The 12,173-nt window shown below is 35.3% G+C and overlaps 1 pseudogene; it reads left to right on the forward strand.

Annotated features, from left to right (window-relative positions):
- Nucleotides 1-11,138: 11,138 nt before the first annotated feature.
- Nucleotides 11,139-11,649, forward strand: LOC131822145 (actin-related protein 2/3 complex subunit 3-like; annotated as a pseudogene).
- Nucleotides 11,650-12,173: the final 524 nt, after the last annotated feature.

Genomic DNA, 12,173 nt, shown 5'->3' on the forward strand with positions numbered 1-12,173 from the left:
ATAATAAAGTTGCTATTAGGTTTAATTTAAAAGCTACTGATTTGAGATTGAATCCTGAAATTCTACTGTGTGACATTAGTAAATGACTATGGATCTTAGGGCCTCAGTTTCTTTCCTACACTTAGGTACTAATAATATGGATAATGTTGATAGTTACTTCAGCATGAAAATTAACTGAAATCATATATAGAAAACTAAGAAGCAAAAATGCTTGACACATCGTTGGTGTTCACTATCTGGATGTTTAATTAATGTATGTACAATTAAATGTTAACATACTGAAGATAAAAAGTATTGCTTTAAAAATATTTTGGCTTCTTTCACCTAGAACACTTATTTCCTTGGCCTGGATCCTATAATTTAAGGCATTCTGTAACCCACTGGCAACTTACCAAACCTTATTCATGAAATAAATAATTGTCCTCTGTAGATTCAACCTTTTGTGATTGTAAAAAAAAAAGTCTTATTGTGTTCTCTTTTTTTGCACATCTCGTGTCAAAAACATGATTTTGTTTTACTCTGTTTAGTCATGTGTGGAAATATGAGTAACAGTTTTAGCAACTTTGGCCTTACTTTCTCACTCTTTCACTGTTTCGGTTTCAATCATGTTACCTAGTGACAGCTGTTGGGTTATAGTTGCTGGATGGTTTCCCATCATGAAATGCCTTCTTAGAAGCCCAAGCTGAAATGCTCTCAGCTGGGTTGATTATGAAAATTGTACAATTTTGACAAGATTATAAGCAGCATACTTTTGTCTAAAGCAAATGTGTGAATGAAATATCTGGTTTGGCCAGTCAGTTCTACCTTAGAAAACCTACTAGCCAAATGATAATCAGTAAAAGAGGAAAGGCAAGAAGTCAACCTCATCTTATTAATAATAAAATAGATGAAATTTAATAAAGCCAATTTTATTAACAACTATAATTTAACTATAAATTTGGAAAGAATAATGCAATTATGATATTTAATGTAATGAGGACATAGTAAACCGTCATTAGATTGCTGTTGGAGAATGTAAATTCATGAACTCTTTATGGAAAACAAATTAGCAATGTGTAACAATATGTATCAATACACTTTTACATAATTATATCTTTAATCCAGAATTTTCCCTTTTATGACTGTGTTCTATGAAAAACGTTGCACATAAATAGACAAGTACCTTCCTATAAGATTTTTTTTTATTTTATATTTATCAAATGTAAGAAATTAAAATTCAAAAATTGGGGAAAATTTAAATATATATATGTCTGCACTTCTAGCTTTCAACAAGTACTTTATATTAGATTCACCCTGCTCCCTGTAAAAAATATGAACTTAGGGAAAAAATCAAACAAACAAATTGTTTGAAGGCACTGGAAAGCACACAAAAGCAGACTAAAACAACAAGTAAAACAGCTCTTAAAATGAGGTAAACACAGGAGGTGAGATCAACATTCATCTTACTTTTCCCTGAAGAAAACTCTGCCGTCTACAAGTCTAAAGAGAAATAGAGCTCAAGAAAAAAGTGACAAACTTAATGGACTGAGGACTGAGAGGTCATACTTTCCACATGGAAGAGAATGTTAGGAGATTAATGGAAACTCTAAAATAATGTATAAAATAAAAATTCCAAACCTGGGGGCACCTGACTGGCTCAGTCAGTAGAACATATGAATCTTGATCTTGGGGTCATGTATTTGAGCCCCAAGTTGGGGATAGAGTTTACTTTAAAAAAAAAAAAATGAACTTGGGGCACCTGAGCAACTCATTCAGTTAAGTGCCTGGTTCTTGAATTGAGCTCGGGCCATGATCTCAGAGTCATAAGATCGAGCCCCAAGTCCGGATCAGTGCTAAGCCTGGAACCTGCTTAAGATTCTCTCTCCCTCACCCTCCAACCCTCTCGTCCCTCCCACCCCCCACTCAGGCTCTCTTTCTCTTAAAAAAAAAAAATTAAAAAATAAAAAGATTAAAAGAATTCAACTTCTTTCAAAGGAATTCTAAACCTAAAAAGTACAATAGTCAAAAATTTCAATAGATGGACTAATAGAAGATTGGACAATGCAGAATAAAAGGTCTGTGAACTCAGGAACAGGGCAATAGAAATTAAACTGATTTACAAATTGTAGATTTGAAATACTGAGAACTCCAACAACCTGGTCATGGCATTAAGCCATTTAACATATGTCTGAATGAAATACTGGATGATATTAAAAAAAAAAAAAAGGACAGTCAACATTAAAGAAACAATGCCTGATAATTCTGTATATTCCACAGAATATTAAATATAAATATTAAATCCAAAGATTGAAGAGGTTCAGTGAACATTATTAATTAGGATTCATACAGAGAAATCCATAGCTAGACACATGATAGTCAATATGTTGAAATACAAAGATAGTGATAAAATCTTTAAATCAACCAGAGTAAAATGGTATTCTTCACATAGGGAAGCAATGATAAAATACTGGCATGGGAGGAAAAACATTTGTCAAAATTCTTGACTTAAGTAGTTTTGAAGATAGACCATGTACTTAATATATGTGTAAACCTTAGTAAGATGATTTCCAGGTAGAATGTTGAAAGTGTCAAGGACAGGACATTCTGGTTAAAAAAGAAAATGAGTTCTCGTTTCATTCTTCCTATCTAATATTCTTCCTGCTCTTGGAAATTTGGGGGCCTGGTAGCATTTTTTAAATTTGAAAGGCTTCAGTCCCCTCTCATCCATGCGAATGCTTTGCTGCTATGACACTCTTCAAAATATGGAGTTTCTACTTATCAAATAATAGTTTACCCCTTTTAACAAAAACTGTCCCTGCAGTTCTCTTGAGACAAGCTTATATCTCTATGTTAGCATAATAGGCTGCTGTGAGACTTCCTTTAAGATTTTTAGAAGAGAGAGAGAGAAAGTGAGCTCACGTGCATGCGCATGTGTGTGTATGAGTGCGTGCCTACAACACATTGCATTAAGTCCTTAGAGGTCTTAACAAAGACTCATCTCCTGTGCTTCGTTTGATCTTTGGCATTAAGCCTCTTTTCATTTTGAAACATTATGTGAACTATTAGTGTTGATTTTTAACTCTTGGTAATTTAGAACCCTTTATCACTTGGACCCTTTGTTCCTTTGAGAAAGAAATGTATTTAGGAACCAATACCTAATACCTGGCTTTGCTCCTCGCTGCCGAGAGGTTGGTGTTTTGAGATGTTCTCAGCAGATAGAGCTGAGATGAACTGGCCAAAAAAGGGAGAGGATGAATCATGAACGCAATAATGATGTTAACAATGGTGTTTGGATTAAATGCAATGGGGAGTCAGTGAAGAATTTTCAATAGGGTAGTAGGCTGGTCTAATTTGTAGTTTAGGAAAATTACCCAGCAATACTGTCATGGGCATGTAGAATGCACACAAAGTATCAATTACTTAAATATCACTATAATGAAAACAGGTTTTCTTGTGCTAAGTTCCACATGTCTGCCATGTATACCTATTCAAGAGTCATAGTTTATATAAATTTAAGTTTCCTAATATGACTAAATCTTTAAATATATTATTCTTTAGGAGCAAACAGAAAATAATGATATGGTGTACGTTTCTAATCTCTTTAGAAACAGAGGCTTGGGGTAAGTCACATATAAACACACACAGACACGCACATTAATTTTGTGTTTGAGGAGTTGTGATTAGCCCTCCATGCAAAACAGCAAACTGGATGGCTACATTCAAGAAACTGGTATCCACTCAGGGAATGCTGAAGGAATAGTCTTCAGGGAATTGGTGGCCCATTGACTGAGTTGCTTGCACACATTTGCCTACAGAATCAGTTGCTGAATGTTGAAAAGCTAATGTAGTAAATCACAGCTACTTTTCTACGTTTTTATGATTGTTCGTCTTCCTTATATTATATTAGAGGCAATAAAAATTGATTCTAAGTAAAGTCATTATCCTTTTAAATGAGAGTTACATAGCTCAGGCATTAAGATATTCACAAGACAAAGCAATTTTTTAAAATGGTTCGTTTTTTTCTAAATAAAGCTGAAAGAGAAATTGCATTTAACCACAAAACTGCAATAAGCTAACATCTTCCTAGAAGTGAGTAAATACATGGGATAAATGGAATTTATCTTTTTATAATAATATTTGCTAATTATTGAATACTTGTAAAAATAAATATTTGATGCTTCTAAAAATAGCAAGAAAAAAAACTAATTTGTACTTACCAATTCAAGAAATGGAATGATGCAATGTACCTACAGAAAAAAATGACTATTCTGATTTATATATATTGTCCATAGACAATAAATCTTATATCAATACTCATTCAAGGAACAAAGGATTCCAGGGTTGCACACATGATTCTAAAGTGGGCTTCTTTCCTAATCCTGAGCATAAAATCTACAATCTTTTATAATTAGCTGCAGCCAAACCTGCCCATCTGTCCAAATTTTGCCAAGAATGGAGAATATATATATCTTCCAAATAGAGACACTATTTTTATCTTCCAAGGCTATTTGCTGTGCAAACATCCTTGAAAAGATCAGCCAAAACAAAAGGCTGTCAAGTGCCTGTGATCACAGGACATACAGAAATGTGAGTGACACGTGCTATATTGTCTCTCAGTATATAAGAAGTACCCATGAAGTGGTAATTAATGGTTTCTCTCTAATATCAAGCATGAAGTTCATTTATGGAAATCCACTGAGATAACAAGTATGCTGAAACATTATAAGTTGTTTTGTTATTGTCATTTAAGGTTGAGATCATTAACCCTATTTAAAACATAGCCAAACATCGTATAAAATTAATTTTAAATTAAACAGCAAAGCTTAGGGGTGCCTGCATAGTGTAGTCAGTTAAATATTGGTTTCAGCTCAGGTCTTGATCTTGTGGGTCATGAGATCAAGCCCCACATGGGACTCTGCACTCTGAGGAATCTGCTTGAAGATTCCCCTCTCTGTCTGCCCCTCCCACTTCCATGCTCTCTCTCTCTGTCTCCCTCTCTCAAATAAATAAGTCTTTTAAAAATTAATAAACATTTTTCTCTTTTTCTGAATGTGCTTTCTTTAAAAAAAAAAGAAAACCAGGAACTTTTGTTGACAGATAGTTAAACCCAAGATCTATCTTAACTCCAAAGATCTTTGAGCATAACCTGGGAATGACAGAATTAAGGCATAAACCATTAAGGCGTACCCATTGTGTATGGGTAAGAAAATACAAAAATTAAAGCAAAGCTGCAAATATTTCTGAAATAACCTTTCTTTATTCAGGTAAAATTACTAAATGGTTAGCCCAAAGAACTCTACTTATATTATTTTAACTGCATTGTCAGAAGGCAGGAGACATAAACCTATCTCTATCAAACTCAAACTTGTTAAAATAATCTCAGTTACTCAATCTAAATGCTCAGAATTTGCGGTTTCAATAAAACAAGAATGAGACAATTCCTTTCTCAACATATATTCATTATTATATTTAAGCCCCATTTTTTTCTCTTATTAAATCACCCTGCCCCATCAATGGATTTATTCAAGTTAGTTATCTGGCTACTCAGTCCTGGGAGCTGTCCTTTCACAGACCCATTCTTTATGCCATACAATCAGTTATGAAGCAAAAATTTCAACTTATGAACCATAGTTTGCTAGATATTTTGAGAGGGTTTTGAGTGCTGTCTCTGAGTGGATCACCCTAAAGATGATACAAAATCTATTAATGACATAAAAGCAAAGGAAGTGGTAGAAATGGTTGATGTTATCATATCCTTTTTTTGTGATATCTCCACAAGGAAAAGTAAGGAGATTGGAAATGCAGAAAGTCTTGGTTTTGGTTCGAACTTCTGCTGGTGGCTTTAGTTGGATATGTCTCAAGTTCTTAAGAAGAAGAGTTTGTAATAAATTATGTGTTTTAGTCACCTTTAACTGCTATATCAAAATACCATAAACTGGCTGACTTATACACAACACTTTTTTCTCACATTTGTGGAGGCTGGGAAGTACATGATCAAGGCGCTGGTCGGCTTAGTTTCTGGTGGATCCGGTTTCCTGGTTCCTGGACAGCTGTTTTATCATGGAGTCCTCACTAGGCAGAAAGCGATATGGAGCGCTTTAGAATCCTTATTATAAAGGCGCTAATTTCATTTGAGTGTTCCACCTTCAGATCTAATCACCTCCCAAAGGTTCCACCTCCAGAGAGCATTACACTGGGGATTAGAGTTCACCATAGGAATTGGTGGGGAACACAAACATTCAGTCCACAGTGTTAACATTTACTGACATATTCTTACTTAGTAAAATGCATGATTTATCCTCTGCATTCTGTAACTATTTCAGGATTTGAGTTGAATAGAACTGATGCAAAGTCAAAGAACTTTACTATAGGTATCCATAGTCCCTGATCTCCTGTTGGGTAAATGATTATGATTATCTGACATGACATGCCTTAAAAATAACTTAAGTTATGATTTTGGGGTATATGTTATATATGTGTATGTGTGAGTAAAGCCTAGATTTATTGGTTAACATACATGATACCTTAATCAGGAATCTATAGAGGTAATTAAGAAAAAAATCAAATATTATAAATAAAAATCTATATAAAAATTGCATGTCATTATTCACTAAGCAATGAATTTAAAAAATGTTAATGAATTAGAAATAAGATGAGAGGGGCGCCTGGGTGGCTCAGAGGGTTAAAGCCTCTGCCTTCGGCTCAGGTCATGATCCCGGGGTCCTGGGATCGAGCCCCGCATCGGGCTCTCTCCTTGTTGGGGAGCCTGCTTCCTCCTCTCTCTCTCTCTGCCTGCCTCTCTGCCTACTTGTGATCTCTCTCTGTCGAATAAATAAAAAATCTAAAAAAAAAAAAAAAAAAAAAAGAAATAAGATGAGATACCACTGTATGCCAATTATAATGGCTAAAATTAAAAGATTGGTCATACAGAATATTGGTAACATGTGGGGCAAATGGATCTTGTCTTGATTATGTATGGGAATGAAAAATGGAACAACCACTTTGGAAAACTGCCAGTTTCATAAAAATTTATGATATACTTTCCATAAGCAAATCATTTCAATCCTAGGTATTTGCTCAAGAAATAGAAACATTTATCCAAACACAGAACTTATATGAATGTCAATATCAATTGTATTTGTGATAGCAAAAACTGGAAACCATACTAATGTCCATCAACAAGTAAATGTTTTACACAAAATATGATATATCCATATAATCAAATACGTTTGGACAATAAGCAAAAAAAAAAAAAAAAAAAAAGTTGCTAATATATGCACCATGATATTTGATTATCAAAATCGTTAAGTTGGTGGAAGAAATCAGATAGTCCCAAACACGCATAGGCACACAATCAGAGAATAAACGTATAATTTTATTTATAACAAATTTAAACTGTCATGGTATAAAGCAGGTTCATAGTTGCTTAAAGAGCAAGGGTGGAGTGAAGCTGGATTATAAAGAGACACAGAAATATTAGAATTGACAGACATTTTGTATTGGCAGTAGTGATTTCCTAGGTGTATATAACTGTCAAAATATATAGAATTGTATAATTTAAAAAGATGCAAATTATTTTGTGTAAACTTCTGTATATTTTAAAAAGCACATATATATAAACCATAGGGTTTGCTAATTAGCTTGCTTAGGATAATTAGAAGTATTTTTCATTGCTAGAATGGTTATTGATGATATATAAGACAAACATTCCCTGTACCCAAAGAATTTTCAACAATTAAGAGTTTTGGGGGTGCCTACGTGCCTCAGTTGGTTGTGTACAACTTTTGATTTCAGCTCAGGTCATGATCTCAGGGTCATGAGGTTGAGTCCAGTGCCAGGCTCTGAGCTCAGCAGGGGGTCTGCTGGAGATTCTCACTCTCTCTCTGCAACCCTCCTTCATTCTCTCTCTAAAAATAAATAAATAAATCTTTAGGAAACAACAACAAGAATTTTGAATGTGCACAGAAAGGACAGGGAAAATCCAAGTAGGAATTTTGGGGAAGTGAAGACTGGAGAGAAACCCAATTCTGAAGTGCGTATTTGAAAGAAACTCAATAAGTGTATGGAAATGTTATGGGAGGGTTTGAGAGTGATATTCTAGGCTGAATAAAGGTAAAGAAGTATAAGGAGATGAGAAAGGAGTATAGAGTTTTGGGGAATTGTATTGTATTGTAAGTTTCATTACAAGGAGTGAAGCAATACCAGAAAGACTCTTGGGGGTATGTGTTATTACAGTGGACATTTGGGATTTTGGAAAGTGCCATTGGGGAATTTTGGCTTTCAGAAATTTCCTGTCATAATAGGAACATTATGTACATCCTGTAATAATAGGAAAACATCCTGTAATAATAGGAAAAAATTACATACATTATAGTTAGTATTACATTTAACTTTAATGAAACAAAAAAGAAACAAAAAGGAAAACTCTATATAAACTAAAAACTAGAACAAGTCCTTAATGTAGCCTCACTTTGGGGCAGAAAGATCTTCCTTGTAAATAATGCCAACTCTAAAGCCTTAAATAAAAGGAATTAAAATTGGCTACATAAGAATAAATATTTTTATGGCAGAAGATACCAGGCAAGTAGATGGCATAGAATTTTTGCTTCCTGTTATGATGGTGATGAGAATTATATATATATCCTTCTACTGTAAACACCTATAAAACTGTAAGGCAATTGTTTTCAGGGTGGAACCACAGTTAACAATGAAATGCGATGCTTGAGCAAAATGAAATTCATACTTACATTGGACTTTCGCCTAGTGGTACTTTCTAAGTAATAACATAAGGGAGTAGAGTCTAAAAGGAAAGAGTGTTCTTGCTGAACCAAAGTGGGGCATATGGAAGTTTGGGCTGCGATGGTGGATAGTGTTTGTGAGGTAATATACAAGGGAAGAATGAGCTATAGGGTAAAAGTACCAGAGATCTGAGTGTAGGTCACCTACAAAACTTATCTAAGTGTGTAGTTGCATATACCAGAGGAAGACTCTGAAAGGCTAAGTAAAGAGCTGGTGTCCTCAAGAGAAATATAGATTACCAAGTCTTTGGAACTTTGGTAATCTACCTTAAAAGGAGTATAAAGATCCCATTGTGATCCCTGGGTTTGTAATCGATTATCCAGAGATGACATAACCTTGGAGTATAGGTTACATCCTAGAATAAGAACATTATAAGAATAAATTTTACATAACACACTGTGAAGCAAATTTGACAAGATCAAGAAAACTTGTAGGCAGTAATTTAGATGCCTGCCAGAATAAAACACAATACTCCTTAAAGGAAGATGATGTATTTTGGGCTCCTTGTAACTATCTTCCAAAATATCCAGCACTTTATAACCACACACAACAAAACATGAGACTTGTACTTAAAATCAAAGGAAAGGGAGGCATTCAATGGAAACTGAGTGTAATATGTTACAGATATTGCAGGTGTGGGCAAGACTTAGGTATTAAAAATGTAATTGTATCTTGGAGATATTGTGGGTTTGGTTCCAGACCACCACAATAATACAAATAAGCCAGTGAAATGAATTTTTTGGTTTTCCTTTGCCAGTACAAGATCTCACCTTGGTGTTGATGGCTGTTTACTGATCGGGATGTGGTTACTGAAGGCTGGGGTGGTTATGGCAATTTTTAATGTAACACTGAAGAATGTTGCATTGATTGACTCATCCTTTCTGAATGATTTCTCTGTAGCATTCAGTGCTGTTTGATAGCATTCTACACAGTAGAACTTCTTCACAATTGGAGTCAGTACTCAAATTCTATTGATCTCTTACCAACCGAGTGTATATAGTATTCTAAATTCTTTGTTGTCATTTCAACAATCTTCGCAACGTCTTTATCTGGAATAAATTTCACCTCCAGAAACCACATTCTTGCTTATTTATAAGAAGTGAATCTTCATCTGTTGAACTTTTATCACAAGTGTATCACATATTCAGGCACTACTTTAAATTCTAGTTCTCTTGCCATTTCTACCCCATCTGCAATTACTTCCTCCACTGAGCCTTGAACCAACCCCTCATAATTATCCTTGATGGTTGCAATCAACTTCTTCCAATCTCCTGTTCATGTGGCACTTCTGACCACTCTTCATGAATCACAAGTAGTTTTATTGACATATAGAATGGTGAACTCTTCTTGGATTTACACTTTACTTTGCTCAGATCCTTTAAAAGAATCAGTATCTACAGAAGGTATAACCTTTCTAAATGTATTTCTTAAATAATAATATGTCAATGTTGAAAATGCTCTTTAATCCATGGGCTGCAGAATGGATGTTGTATTTGTAGGCATGTAAACAACATTAATTTCATTGGACATATTCATCAGAGCTCTTGACTGACCAGGTGCATTGTCAATGAGCAGTGATATTTTGAAAAAAAAATTTTTTTTTCTTTGCTGTTTTTTGTTTGTTTGCTTTTTGCTTGTTTTCTCAGCAGTAGGTCTCAGCAGTGGGCTTAAAATATTTCATAAACCTTGTTTACTACAAACCATGACAGCAATGTGCTTCCATACAGGCTTTGCTGTTCCATTTATAGAGCATGGGCAGAGTAGAGGTAATATAATTCTTAAGAGTCCCAGAGTTTCTAGAATGGTCAGTGAGCACTGGACTCAACTGAAGTCACCAGCTACATATCCCCTAACAGGAGAATTAGCCTCTTGTTTCAAGTTTTGAAATCAAGTACTGATTTCTCCTCTCTAGCTATGAAAGTACTGGATGGCATCTTCTTCCAACAGAAAGCTATTTCATATATGTTGAAAATTTGTTGTTTGGTATAGCCATCTTCATTAATTATCTTAATTTTACAAAAAGATAACTTAATGTTTCATGTAATAATAGAAACAAGGTATCGGGTGATTATAGCACATGGATGAGGGAAATGAATGACAGCTTTGCCAAAGGAGATGGGAAGAAAAATTTTAGAATAGTATCATAAGATTTCTGTACTACATTTGAAGCAATACATAGGAAAGTGTTGCCAAATTAGTTAAAATATGTAATGTATATTGTAGGCTTACCACTAAAATTATTTTTAAAGAAATGTAATTTAAACTTTTGCCTATCTCCCCACATTTACTCCCTCTGGACCAGGAGTACCATGCTCTAATCCCAATCTACTCAACTAGGTTGAAACCCAGCTGGTGCCAAAATGCCAGCTTACCACTCTTCTCTCATGATCCCTGACACCAGACTCATTGGAAACATGGCACTTTTGCCTAACACAGGTCCATTCAAAGGACTTGACCCTAGAGAAACAAAAGATACAGATATTGAAGGTGAGGCCATCTATTACTTCAAGGCCATTGTCTTCTTCAAAAATTATGAGATTAAGAATGAAGCTGATAGAGCCTTGATATATAAAACTCTACATTTCTGAGTGCCTAAAGAAACTCCAAAAGTACAATTTCAGAAGGCAAAGTGAGAAATATGTGTATATGTGGGGAATCACTAATTGTCCCATTCCTGGAGAGGCTGGTTTTCCACTAAACCTGCAAACAAGATAAGGTGATAAGGGCCTACTTAACAGCAGGTGAGACAAGAGACTGGATTGACTTTCTGAGAAAGTTTTCACCCTGAGAGTGATAAACCTAGAAAAATGCTGGGCTTTCTTTACGAAGAGACAGTTCATGAACAAGAGGGCCTTAGGACCTGGACAGTAAAAGAAGCCTGTGCAGACACTGTTTCCACAGCCATTGACAATATTTTACAGCAGGATGAATACAATTATTTGTCTTTATTTGATAAAGTTTTGTACAGAAGAGAGCATGTCTTCACTTAAAGAATTCTTTTTTTTTTAAAGATTTTATTTATTTATTTATTTGACAGAGAGAAATCACAAGTAGATGGAGAGGCAGGCAGAGAGAGACAGAGGGAAGCAGGCTCCCCGCCGAGCAGAGAGCCCGATGCGGGACTCGATCCCAGCACCCTGAGATCATGACCCGAGCCAGGCAGCGGCTAAACCCACTGAGCCACCCAGGCGCCTCCACTTAAAGAATTCTTGATCAAGATTTGGGTTGGGGAAGCACCTGGGTGGCTCAGTGGGTTAAAACCACTGCCTTCAGCTCAGGTCATGATCCCAGGGTCCTGGGATCGAGACCCACATTGGGCTCTCTGCTCAGCGGGAAGCCTGCTTCCCTTCCTCTCTTTGTGCCTGCCCCTCTGCCTACTTGTGATCTCTGTCTGT

Source organism: Mustela lutreola, chromosome 1 (assembly GCF_030435805.1).
Source record: "Mustela lutreola isolate mMusLut2 chromosome 1, mMusLut2.pri, whole genome shotgun sequence".
Classification (NCBI taxonomy): domain Eukaryota; kingdom Metazoa; phylum Chordata; class Mammalia; order Carnivora; family Mustelidae; genus Mustela; species Mustela lutreola.